Genomic DNA, 14,795 nt, shown 5'->3' with positions numbered 1-14,795 from the left:
TACAGGCGATCCTTCAGCACATTAAGGCAGCTTCCGCAGAACTTATGCCGGATTTATACACAGCCATCTCCACTGCTGCTGCCGTTGCCAGAAATATTGCCCGAAATACGATATCGACGAGAGTGAGGTGTTCACATCAGTTCCTCGCCAATGCCCTCACAACTCATTTACCGAACGACTCTCAAGAATGGAATGTGACGACAGCATCGTCTTGCTCCCTTACTCACTTGCCGCTTTGCCGGCGGCAAGTGAGAGAGAGAGTAGTTGAATGTGAATGCCTACTCGCGCTCGCGCTGCCAGTCCTTTGACTTCCATCTCGAAAACCGACTTTTGACCGACTGCAATGGCAGTAGCATTAGCAGTGGCAGCGCGAGTGAGCTATTTATACATTCACGCTGCCCACTTCCCTGTCCAATTCCCTGTCAAACAGGACTGAATATAAATGCGGTATTACAGTCGCTTCACGAAGGTTCGATGTGTCCATGCACAAAGTATAACTGGGCCAAATAAGAAGTCCTTCGGATGTTGGCGGAGAGCATATATGAATACCGAAGTCCCGAGAACTTGTATAATTGTTAGTTAAATAATAATATATACCATAAGACCAAAAAGGGCTATCCAACAGACGTCGAGAATTACCGGCTCATTAGCCTCTTAAACCACCGCTACAAGTTATTCGCAAGAATAATAACAAATATACTGGAAACAAAATTAACTTTGTATAATATAATAAAACTTTGGCACTAATGACCACCTCCACTGCATAAAAGGGATTATCGAAAGACCATTGGTCCTGGTTTTCGTAGACTTTCGCAAAGCATTTGATACGATAGAAAATATCAACATAATGAGAACGTTGGAGGAAAGTCGTAAAGTACTTCAAACTGATAGCGAACATAATATAGAATAATGCAACCAGGACCGTCCGACTACACAAAGATACCAAAATCTATAAAAATCAAAAGAAGAATTAGAGAGGGAGACACGATAACTCTTTACGACAGTTACTGGAACATGCTTTTAAACAATTGGAGTGGGAAGTCAAAGGAATAAATAAATGTCGACGGCGAAAGGCTCTCCCACGTACGATTCGCAGACGACATAGTGCTTATAACTTATAACAGACAACAGACAACTTAAAAGAGATTAGAACTATGTTTACTGAGTTAAATGCCGCCTGTAAGAAAGTTGGTTTAAACATAAATTTTGGAAAAACACAGTGCATTATGACAAAGCTGGTACCAAGCGAAAATCCAAAAGTCAACTTCAACGAAATACCATTGGTCCATATAAATACTTAGGTCATGAAATCCAAGTTGCCAGGGACAATGAAACTGCCGAACTACAGAGAAGAATTCCATTAGCATGGGCTGCATATAGAGCTCTATCAGACATCTTCAAAAGCAACATGTCAAATTATCTGAAAAAGAAGCCGTTCGACCAATGTGTGCTTCCAGTCATGACTTACGGTGCCGAAACAGTATCGCTAACCCAGGCCACAGCAACCAAACTTAGAGTGGCCCAAAGAAGAATGGAACGGTCACTACTTGGACTGACTCTCAGAGACAGGCTTAGAAACGATGAACTCAGAAGAAGGACAGGCGTCACAGATGTCATAGAGCAAATAGCATGGCTGAAGTGGAATTGGGCGGGTCGTGGACCCAAAAAAATTACAGTGTGGAGACCACGAGCAGACAGAAGAAGTAGAGGTAGACCACCTACACGATGGAGAGATGACGTCAAAAGGGTTGCTGGGAATTGGTTGTAGGAAGCACAAGACCGAAAGAACTGGAAGAAATTAGGGGAGGCCTATGTTCAGCTTTGGATGCAAAATGGATCACGATGATGATGATACCATAAGCCAATTGGTAGAAGTTGATAACTCGTTCGAACTCATGACGATACACACTAGCGTCATTGTAGTGTACCTCGCTTAATAATAAACGCTCTGGTAATGTCTACTCTTTAATTTTTCTGGTAATCTTTGGTAATTTTTGGAAATGTCTGGTAATTTTTACATATCTAGGTTCACTAGTTACCGCAGATAACAATGACAGCGAAGAAGTTAAGAGAAGAATAGATATTGCTAATAAAACATAATATAATGGACTAATTAAACATCTAAGATCTAACAACATCACGAGAAAAACCAAATGCAAAATATACAAAACCCTGATAAAACCGGTCCTTATATGGATCAGAGACATGGACACTGTCGAAAAGCGAGAGAACTTATTAGGTACGTTTGAACGAAAAATCCTCAGACACATATATAAGGGGGTGAAAGAAAATGACGTACGGAGCAGAAGATATAATTTTGAACTATACGCAGCATACAACGAACCCGACGTCATAACATCCATAAAGATCGGACGTCTGCGCTGGATGGGCCATGTTGAATGGATGTTGGAGACCGAAACACCAAAACATATAAGGCAAACACCAGTAGGGAGAAGGTCAAAGGGAAGACCCAAATTTAGATACATGGAACAAGTGGAACAAGATCTGAAAACACTTGAGATTACCCACTGGAAGAACAAAGCAAGGAACAGAACAGAATGGCGGAAAATCCTAGAACAAGCCATGACCCAAAAAGGGTTTTCGAGCTACTGATGATGATGATGAATGTCTACTCTTAAGTAATTTGGTCCTATTCATGCAACATGTGAGGCGCAACCGTATTGTTGGAACAAAATGTCATTGAAATTGATCTGAAAATATCGAACTGCCGGAATAACTTGACCTTACAAGGCCAGAAAGTATTTTTGGGTAGTATCCAAATTCCCTTTAAGGTAGGTACTATCCAAATATGCTTCAAAGTAAAAAAAGAAAACTGACAAAAAGAAAGATATAAAGCGTTCCATAAAAGTCAAAAAACTAAATTAATAAATTGGCTGGGTTATTTGAAAAACTAACAACTCGAAAGAAACAGTAAAGAATTAAAAAAAAAAACAAGAAAACAGGTGCGAAATAATTTACTACTTGTTGATGGTAAAAATCTTTATTTCTATCTAACTCGTAACATTATAAATTAGTTTCTTTTTAAAGAAAAAATCATAAAAAGTAGAATTTACTTTTCCACTACTTATCGTTTTTTGACCGTTTCAGGAATTACAAATTCTTAAAACGGACTATTGTCCAAAAAACAACTGAAATGTTTTAGTTAGAAATCTATAAATACTATTTTTCTTTGGAAAAAGGTCACAGGTACACAATTCTGTAGAAAATTGGTTATATTTATCTTGAACATCTACAAGTTATGGTTGTAGAATATAAATAGTATTTAAAACAATTCATGGGAAATAATTACGGGAGTCTTTGTTCATGCTGTGTGGTCTCCGTAGACATTGGCGACACCTTTGGTATTTAAAATCTTTGGTAATTTATTAGTTTTAAATACAAAGTCACCAGGTTTGTAAAGTACTCTATAAATTATAGTAACATGAGTAGAAAAAACATAAACGTATAATTATTGATTTCTTAAGAGCGTAAGCCCAAAATTTCGGGACAATGATTTTTAAATGCATTCAGTTTTTGCGAATCCTGAGAAAACTAATAAGTATTTTTGAAAAATTTAAACGCACAATAAAAGACTATATTATTACCGAGGGCCGAAAGTTCCTGAAAACTTCTATAATGTTTATTTTAATAAGTTATAGGGGTGAAAAAAAAAGAGAAAATTGAGTGTGATTTTTAATTTCAAATATCTCGTTCAAAAGAAACTTTTTGTTTATTCTAAGGAACTTTTGACCCCCGTAATAATGTAATTTTTCATTCTGCGTTTAAATTTTTCAAAAATTAGTTTTTGCAAGATTTAAAATTTTACGCCTACGCTCTTTTAAGACAATTAATGATATTTATTTATGATATTATACAATTTTTAGTTCAAGTAAAAGTTGGCGGTATTTATTCCAAACATAAAAATGCTATATTGGGGAACTACATGAATATTTTTGAATTTATATGGAATTTTCTGGATATCGAAGGGAAACGTAATAGAAACAATAATTTGCCTGGCATGGTTTGCCTTACATTACCACAGTCGCAATCTGGAGACAAAATTTTTCCCCGTCTGTTAAGACGTTAACACATTCACCTATTCGGTGCGAATTATATTTAATGTCACCCATGTCTTAAAATTCAAATCAAAATCTGGAACTATTTGAAGGGAATGAAGTGCCTTGTTCCCATAATCATCCAACATGAAACCTAGATGTTGTTCTAAACAGGTTACAGAATTATACCTTGTTCCTTTTCAAATCTGAAATATCTAGGAATTTAGGTAAAGGTTAGGCAGGGCTTCCCAAAGTGTGCGTCGCGACGCCCTGGTTCGTTAAACACTCAGTGACATTAATCACAATTAATGTTTTACTTGTCAAAAGTCAATACCATGAGCAAATATTGAGAAGAAAATATCAATAAAGTATTAGTTAATATGATTTAAAAATACAGTTTTAAATGCTACGTGCGTGATAATATGCAGCGACCTTTAGTGACAATTTATATCTTACTGTAAAGTTTTTAAATTAATATATAGTTTTCTATTCAATTTTGAACGTAGAAACATGATATTATTATTCATATTTTAATTTTAATATAATAAATCGCAAAGGACAGATTTTAATTTTGGCGATGGCATGTAAATTTTTATTTTTAATATTGATAACAACTCTAAAATTACATTAAAAGGAAATAATTAAATTTTGTGGCTGGAAATTTTTCTGTGGTGGAAGATATCTATTACTTATTATCTAATAAATCATAAAAATATGCTAATGATTATTTCAGTTTCGTTCGTTATCAAATAGTGGTGTGGCTGTACAAAATCAAGTGACAAGACCAAAAGTACAAGAAAAAGAATCACAAAACACTATAAGCAGCTCACACGCTCCAGCAGAGGTAAAAACATATGCACAAGCAGCTTCAAATCAAAATCAAGTTCAAAATATAAACAGGGTAGAGTTATTACCGCAGTCAACAAACAATCAATTCACCACGTTTCTTCAACAGCAAAATAATTATCTCCTGCAACAAAACGTTCAACTTCAACAACAAATAGAAAAGCAACAGCAAGCAATCCTTGAACAAACCAAGGAAATAAGACATTTGAGAGATCTAGTACAGCAAAACACTAAATCCAACAATTAATGGCTCAAATATTTAAAATAGCTTTATGGAACGCCAATGGGGTCATAAATCGGAAGAATGAAATTGAGGCATTTTTAAAATTTCACAATCTAGATATAATTCTAATATCTGAATCTCACTTAACATCAGAAAATAGTTTTAGAATATCCAACTATTTAATGTACAATGCTGCCCATCCAGACGCAGCAAGAAGAGCCAGTGCTGGAGCAGCTATAATCATTAGAAAGAGTATAAAACACCATATTTTACAAAAGATTGAACAACCAGATCTACAAGCAGTCTCCATTGAAATAGAAGATTGGATCGGACCAATTACGATAGCTACTGTATACTGCCCACCAAATTATAGAGCTAACAAAAATTCTTTAAGTAATCTCTTTAACCAACTTGGTAACCGTTTCCTGGCAGGTGGAGACTATAACGCCAAACATACTAGTTGGGGTTCAAGACTGTGCGCTCCTGGAAGAGGCAGGGTACTACATCAAATCATATCAGAACAACACTTGGACCATTTGTCTACGTATCAGCCTACATACTGGCCATCAGACCCGCAGAAAGTTCCCGACTGTTTAGATTTCTTTGTTACAAAAGGGTTCTCAAGGGGATATCTAAGTATCGAATCAAATTTTGATATAGAGTCTGATCATACTCCTGTAGTAGCAACTGTACATTCAGGAATTAAAGAAAAAGAGCCTCTGCCCAAGTTGCACAATTACAAAACCAACTGGCAAGCTTTCAGAGAAAGGGTTGAAGCAAATATTGAACTAAACGTATCACTAAAGTCACCAGAAGAACTAGAAAAAGAAATCCAAAATTACACAACAACGATTCAGGAAGCTGCATGGAAATCAACACCTCCACCAACAAAAGCAAAACAAAAAATTAATTGTCCAATAAATGTCAGAGAAAAAATAATTGAAAAAAGGTATCTGAGTAGAACTTGGAAGCAAACTAGACATCCAGATGACAAGTTAAGGCTCAATAGAGCAGCACGACAATTAAAGGAACTACTAAAAATACTAAAAAATAACAGCGTTCAAGAATACCTAGAAAATTTAACGCCGTCAGATGCCAGCAATTATGCGCTATGGAAGGCTACAAAAAAATTAAAACAGCAACATCGTCATATCCCACCAATTAGAAAATCCAACGGAACATGGGCCAGAACAAACAATGAAAAGGCAGAAACTTTCGGCGAATACCTAGAGGAAGTTTTCAAACCTATACCAGCTGCTGCAACAAATAACGATCAAGAAATCTACAATTTCCTACAGAACCAAACCCCGACAGGAGAAAACACACTACACGCTTCACCAAAAGAAGTTCAAAACATAATCAACAATAATCTCAATAAAAAAGAAAGCACCTGGCTATGACTTAATCACAGGTGAGGTAATTAAAAATCTACCTACCAAAGCAATTAAAATGCTAACTCAATTGTGTAATGCGGTACTAAGGCTAAAACATTTCCCAATGCAATGGAAAATTGCGGAAATTATCCTTATCCAAAAATCAGGAAAACCTCCAAATGAGCCCACTTCATATCGACCAATTAGTTTAATGCCAGTAATGTCTAAGATAATGGAAAAAATAATAGAAAAAAGACTTCTACAAATACTAACAGACAGAAATATGATACCCGACCACCAATTTGGCTTTAGGAAAGAGCATGGCACCGTTGAACAAGTTCACAGAGTGGTCAACGTTATAAATAAAACATTTGAAGAAAAAAGTTACTGTTCAGCAGCATTCCTCGATGTTAGCCAGGCTTTTGATAAAGTTTGGCATCAAGGACTGTTGTATAAACTGAAAAAGAACTTACCAGAGGAACTATATACACTCCTTAAGTCGTATTTATCAGAAAGATACTTTCGAGTGAAGTTTGAGTCAGCCTATACAAAACTATATCCCATCAGATCAGGGGTACCGCAAGGAAGTGTTCTGGGACCACAACTGTATCTGATTTACACAGCCGACTTACCCACAAATCGTGAAATAACGACCACCACCTTTGCAGACGATACTGCAATCCTAGCAGTACACAAAAATCCCGTCGAAGCTGCTGCAAAACTCCAGAGAGTATTAAATCAAATAAATACATGGGCACAAAATTGGAGAATTAAATTGAATGAACAAAAATCAAACCATATTGTTTTTACAAAATGTCACGGTGAATCACCTACAGTAACAATAAATAATAAGGTAATTCCCTCAGTTACCTCTGTAAAATATCTGGGTATGCACTTGGACAGGGGATTAACCTGGAGAACCCATATATGGAACAAACGGAAACAACTGGGCATAAAACTTAGTAAGCATTATTGGCTTCTAGGGCGTAAGTCTAAGCTCACGATAAGAAATAAACTGCTAGTCTACAACACAATATTCAAATCAGTCTGGGCATATGGTCTGCAGCTCTGAGGAACAGCATCCAAGTCGAATGTATCCATAATTGAGAGATTCCAGTCCAAGGTGTTACGTTCAATAATCGATGCTCCGTGGTTTGTTACTAACTGGGATATTTACAATGATCTGGAAACCAAAACCGTCAGTGAAGTGATAGTGGAGTTAAGTGCAAAATACATCGTACGTCTTGAAAGCCACGCGAATGTGCTTGCAATTAATTTGTTAGACAACAGTCAGGAAACAAAACGGTTAAAGAGACAGACACCATTAGATTTACCGCACAGACATTAATATTGTTACAGTAGCTAAGTTAATATATGTAATACAGTAATTTAATATTATCTCTATAGAGATGTGTGGCGCTGGTCACAATCTCTTCATGCCATTATTTCTCAGATAAAATGTGCCTATTGTTATATGTTATAACAGATTGCCTAATAAACATTAAAAAAAAAATCAAATAGTAAACTGAATACTGAAAAATAAGTACGTTATACAATAGAACCTTGCGTTAAGGCCGGCGCCCCCTTATACGGAACAGCCCGCTACGGAACGGACCGTGACGATCGGCATTTTAATATTTGCGTGTATTCAAATGGCTCAGCGCGATTTGCTACAATTTCGTAATGGAGACGCTGAGCAATTTGAATACACGAAAATATTAAAATGCCGATCGTCGCGATCCGTTCCGTGGCGGGCTGTTCCGTATAAGGGGGCGCCGGCCTTAACCCGAATCCATTCATATACCTCAGTAAGACGAAGAAAAATACGTTCCCTTCCGATGAAGTCTTTAATAAGCACGAACAAAACAGTATTTCCCTACATATAGTTTTAATTAATATTTGTCCTCATTAGTGTAGGATCGGATAAAAGGGAAACTACAGGGTAATATTCCCTGGAGGTTAATGTATGTTGATAATGTAGTACTCATGGATAATACTAAAAGAATAAAAACTGGAATAGTGGAGACGACCTCTTGAAGACAAAGGTTTAAAACTTAGAGGAACAAAAACAGACTATTTGGAATGTTCATTTAAAATGGAGTAAAAATGAAAGAGGAACAACGAATATAATATGTGTAAGGAATGAAAATGATTAGATGGATAAGTGGTGTGACAAAAAGGTTAAAATTAAGAAAGGATATATTAGGAAAAGTCTAAGAGTGGCACAAATAAGGCATGTTCAGCGTAGAGAAGCTATACATCCAATTGCTCATTTCTAAATTCCTGAAAGGAATCGGTAAGCAGAATATGTGAGTAAAAAGGAAAAGGGAGTGATATTGATTTGACATAAGATAGAAATTTATGGAGAAATGTAAACAGGGAAGCCAACTTCGCACAAAGATATATGCATGGAGAATGATGATAATCCCAGAAGTCTTATTTGTACTATTATCCTTTAAATTTGTCTCTGGTAAACACATGAGTAACTTTAGTTCTTCTTTTTTTTATTCGTTGCTTAAAAGTTTTTTATCAATCATCCATTATATAAATACTTTTAACAGAGTTATCTGAATCTGCAATACATCACCGACAGAAATGTTTGACGTAAAACACCATCTTAGAAGCTGACCAATAAAATTCAAAATGTACATGTAACAATTTGAAGATTAGGTTGCACGTCACGATGAACTAACAAAAAATACTGGTACTCTCACTGTACCACTGTAAGATGAAATCATTAACTTAGTTAATGAAAATTGAGATAATGATAACGACGATCCATCAGATTTTAAACCGGTAATATCGAATAAAAAGGCCAGCGAAGCTATGAATTTATTACGAACTTATAATGAAATATGTAATGATATTGAGCATCATGCATTTAATTCAATATTACAACCTTGAAAAGGTTATACAGGGTGTTTGGTAAATAATGGGCCATAGCTTAACCATAGATTCCTGAGGTTAAAATAGGTCGATTTATGCTTCTTTACCTAAGTACAAAAGTTGATAATAACCGACATACAGGGTGTCAAAGTTAACCTTTTATTTTATTTATTCTTGAATATTTCCTAACACACATGGGATAATAACACGAAATTTGGTAAGCGGGGTTTTTTGGGACGTGAAATCTAAATTCACCACCAAAAATGATGATGTATTGCCGAGAGTGCGCCACGTACGCCTTTCATCGCTCATTAAATAGGTTAAATTTTTTTATTACCATTTTTTAAGGGTAAAAACTTTTATTGTCTTAATATTTTTACTTAAAAAAGGTATGGTACGTTCCATGTCAAATCACTCAGGCAAAAAATTTTGGATCTCCGATTTGTCTGAAAATTGGTATATAGCTTCTGCGGGACGTAAAAATAAGATATTTAAGGTCAAAAAATCTTCTTCTTCTTTTTTTCTCAAAATGTGATTTTATGCGATTTTACAGTGAGTTGGTGTTTATTTAAACAAATTTGCATTTTCTGTCGTAAAGTATCTAATCAATGAAAAACATAATATTTTAATAGAAAGGACTCAAAAATGTCATTATATGGCATTATAACAAGTTATTTTGAATCAAAACAAGTTTTTGATCAAATTTTGTAGTGTAAAAAACGTTAAAATACCGTTTTTTACATTTTCCTCCATTCCCAAAATACATTATCATCGATTTGGCTGAAAATTTGCCCACAGATAGCCAAAAGATAGGACTTTAAGTGGTTAGAAGGATTTGAATTATATTACAATACCAAAAAAGTTACATGCAGTAATATCAGACTCAAAAGTATATATTAGTCCAGTCGGGATAGCATTTGACCTGGAATGCCGAGCTGCCCCAAATTTTATTTTTCTGATCTTTAGGGGAGTCAATAGTAGCCTAAATTTAAAATCACGAATGAATTCCTCCGTTACGTTAGCCGCCATCTTGATTTTAAAGGAGAACCTGTTTTGCTCAATATCTCCGCCATTTTTAACTTTTCGACAAAAATGGTAGGAACTGAAATTGTTCCAAATAAATCGTATTTACATTATTACAATTTCTTTTTAACAATTTTTGTCGTGATGTCGATATTTTCGAGTTAATTGTACTTGCAGCAGACGCCTATATTTCTGACTATAATATTGCATGTAACTTTTTTGGTATTGTAATATAATTCAAATCCTTCTCACCACTTAAAGTCCTATGTTTTGTCTATCTGTGGGCAAATTTTCAGCCAAATCGATTATGACGTATTTTGGGAATGGAGAACGTTTTCTACGCTATAAAATTTGATCAAAAGCTTGTTTTGAATCAAAGTAACTTGTTATAATGCCATATAATGACATTTTTGAGTCCCTTCCATTAAAATATTATGTTTTCCATCGATACTTTGCGATACAAAATGCAAATTTGTATAAATAAACACCAAATCACTGTAAAATCGCATAAAATAACATTTTGAGAAAAAAGAAGAAGAAGATTTTTTGACCTTAAATATCTTATTTTTACGTCCCGCAGAAGTTATATACCAATTTTCAGACAAATCGGAGGCCCAAAATTTTTTTTGCTCCAAAATTGAGTGATTTGAAATGGAATGCTCGTATACTACATTCATCTCGTTAAACTCGACCGTTTTTGAGATAAACGCATTTTAAATCTGCGGGGCATCATAATTTTTTGCAAATTATCAGTAGTAATTACACAAGAGCTCTAAAATTGTTGAATTTTTCCCGAGTGACACTTTGACAGTTTTAATTTCACGAGCCGAAGGCGAGTGCAATTATGTCAAAGTGTCACGAGGGCAAAAATTCTGTATTAATTTTAGAGATCGAGTGCAATTTCTTGCGATTATTTCATGAATAAAACTGTTCAAAACCAAAATTTTATTGTAATTTATTTATGTAAGTACAAATTAGTACAATTAAACACACAGTTGTTATGAATATTTTACGGTTGAAAGTCATCACTTTCATAATTTTTAAAACATTAATTGTCATTAATGTCACTGAATGTATTTTTTCATAGCAACGAAAGGCATCTGACGTAATATACTTGACGACGGGAAATTATCAAAAATTATCAGTCTAATTTAGATTTCTGTAGCTTTCTATTGGTCAGAATCTCCTATGAATGAAATAATCATTTTAGTTACACCCGAAAAATAACTAAAAACCATAAAAATTTACAAAAATGTATCGCAAATTTTTTCAAATGGAATTTGCGATGCAATCACATAAATATGAGAACTGGCACCATTATTATGGTTTCAAGTTTATTTTTCGGGTCTAACTACAATTATATTATGCACAAAAATATGTTGTGTCGCAGATTTAAAATGCGTTTATCTCGAAAACAGTTGAGTTTGGTGGGATAAATGTAGTATACCTTTTTAAGTAGAAATATTAATAGAATAAAAATTCTGATTCAAAAGTATGTAGAGTGGGGGATAAAAAAAACTGAACGTATTAAATGAGCACTGAAAGACGTATGTGGCGCCCTCTGGGTAATACATTATTTTTGGTAGCAAATTTAGATTCCTCATCGCAAAAAATCCCCGCTTACCAAAGGACATCGCACACATCTTATGGAAAATATAATGTCACTCAAATTCAATAAAATTTATACCAATAGATTCGTTTTAAATTAACGATCAAATCTTATCATTGCGCCAACTCTCTATTTTCAAAAATAAGAGCAGAAATTGATATAAATAAATCTGAAATCAAATGGGTAGGTACATAAGTTAGAGAGAGAAAAAATATTTTAAAATACCCAGATTTTCGGTACTCCATAAATCAGCGGATTAGTTTCACTAATCCGCTTAGGCCCAGCGGGATTTAAGCTGTTATGAATAGCACTCAGAGCAATAATGATTGTAAACTAACATTTTATGGACTCCAAAAATGTGATTTCGATAAACTTTAATTGCAATTTGCGCCGTAATTAATCATAATTAAGAGTTGGCGCAATGATAAGAATTGATCGTTATGTTAAAACGAATCTAATCGTATAAATTTTATTGAATTTGAGTGACATTATATTTTCCATAAGATGTGTGCGATGTCCTTTCGTGTTGTTATCCCATGCCTGTCACGAAATATTCAAGAATAAATAAAATAAAAGTTTAATTTTGACACCCTGTATTTCGGTTATCAACTTTTGTATTCTTTTCGTCACGATATAAGAAATCTGACCTGACGCTGGTGGGATGTCCCTACCGATTTAGTATCATAATAAATAGTTGACGTTACTAATCCCTCAATTGTCTTTGCGACGGGTGGCAATAGTTTTGGAACAGCTACTAGGGCCGTACTTTATATTATTTACAGAACTGACTCGTTACCTATCAATGCAAATAAATTATTAAAATTAAAATTTCTAGACAATGTATTAAAAATTTTGTTTACTGTAGACGAATTCGTTTAGTCATCTGAAATTAACTTGCTTGGAATCAATTACAAACGATCACAAACAATTTTTATGTCCAATGCGCTCATTACGTGAATTTTATGGAGTTAGATTATAATGTGTTTTTTATCGTTTTCACTTTAAACAAAATGGACTTCCGATAATGCAGCTTTCTATCTTTAAATAAAAAAATTAAAGAATCATTAGAAAGAGCATTAGTTAAAGATAAGATATACCTCTAATTATTATTCTATAGCTTTACACATAATTCTCGTGCTTATAGGTATTTAGGTAAAATTAAGTATCATTTATTTATCCAGAAAACATACATTATAGAACATTATGAAAAGGGGGCAAACATATTTAAGTTTGACATTTGCACATTCAGGTAGTTATTTTCTTGCATTTAGATAGAAGGTTAGATCGCGAGTATTCAAGTAAAATGTCTGAAGTCGGTGAAGCTAGTGCTAAGTGTAAAACACGTGTACATTTATCTGATGATGCCAAAGAAATTATTAGGAATATTTGTGAAACTGCGAAAGAAGATAATCCAAATCCAGAAGACGGTAAATTCCTCATCAAGACAACATCTCGACTGACAAGGATGCCATATACAACAGTGTGGAAAATTGTTACGAATAGAATTCAACCTCGTAAAAAGCGGAGTGACTTTTCTACACATAAAGCAGTAAATGAAAAAGATGCTGAGGTAAATTAGAAGAGCAATTTACAATTTCTATTCAAAGAACCAAGAAAATCAGAAACGAAGAAATCAGGAGAAGAACAAAGGTGACTGACGTCATCGAGAGGATAGCCAGGTTGAAGTGGAGATGGGCAGGACACGTAGCCAGAATGACAGATGGGCGATGGACGAAGAGGTTATTGGAATGGAGGCCAAGAGAAGACAAGGGAAGCGTCGGTCGACCGCCTACAAGATGGACTGACGACTTAAGAAAGGTAAATAAAAACTGGATGAGGGCGGCGCAGGATAGATGGGGTTGGAAACGAGGGGAGGAGGCCTATGTTCAGCAGTGGACTTTTGAGGCTGGATGATGATGATGATTCAAAGAACCTAGTTCCAACGCTTAGTATGATCTACGATCAACTTGTTAAAGACTATTCCATTACGTATTCGCCTTCAACTTTATCAAGATTTTTGAATCACATTGGTTTTCGATACAAGAAAATTAATAAGCGATCATCAATAATGGATTCTCCTCGTCTAATTAAATGGAGAAATGAATACTTGGATGCTATATCTAAATTTAGAGATGAAGGAAGACCGATATTTTATCTAGATGAAACATAGTTCGATACCCACGATACTGCTCAAAAAGGTTGGACAGACGATTCTATTAAATGTGCACCCAATTATCCAATTAATAGAGGTCAGCGAATAATTATTCTGAACATTGGATCCAAAAATGGCTGGCTTGGAGGGGAAAGTTTTTTACTATCGGCAAAAAACATTAAAGATTCAAAGCTGGACTACCATGAAAATATGACGAGTAGCTTGTTTAAGGAATGGTTTGAAAATAAGGTGTTGCCAAATTTGCCTCCAAAAAGTGTAATTGTAATGGATAACGCAACGTATCACAGCGAACAAATTAGAAAAATCCCCGGTGTAGGTTAGACAAAAAAACAGATATCTGATTTTTTGTATGACAATGATTTGTACTTTGAAGAAACATATTATACAAAAAAAGAAATGTTGGAAGTTCTTCACACAAAAGTGTTTGAGAAACAATTTGTTATAGACGAATTAGCCAAACGTGATGGTCATAATGTATTGCGATTACCTCCTTACTACTGTGTCTTCAAGCCCATTGAATTAATCTGGAGCCAACTTAAGGAAAGTTTACGGCGAAACAACTGCTGTCCCAAATTTAGTAGCGAATCGGTGTCACATGTTGTAGAAG

General features: G+C 34.7%; 1 protein-coding gene across 3 annotated transcripts in view; it reads right to left on the bottom strand.

The window, feature by feature from the left end:
- Positions 1-14,795, bottom strand: part of LOC114330372 (protein C-ets-1-like) — a 683,925-nt gene that overhangs the window by 373,052 nt on the left and 296,078 nt on the right. The gene's annotated exons all lie outside the window — the stretch shown is intronic.

Source organism: Diabrotica virgifera, chromosome 4, assembly GCF_917563875.1.
Source record: "Diabrotica virgifera virgifera chromosome 4, PGI_DIABVI_V3a".
Taxonomy (NCBI): domain Eukaryota; kingdom Metazoa; phylum Arthropoda; class Insecta; order Coleoptera; family Chrysomelidae; genus Diabrotica; species Diabrotica virgifera.
The sequence above is the reverse complement of the archived record's forward strand: the minus strand, read 5'-3'. Positions and strand labels throughout refer to the sequence as shown.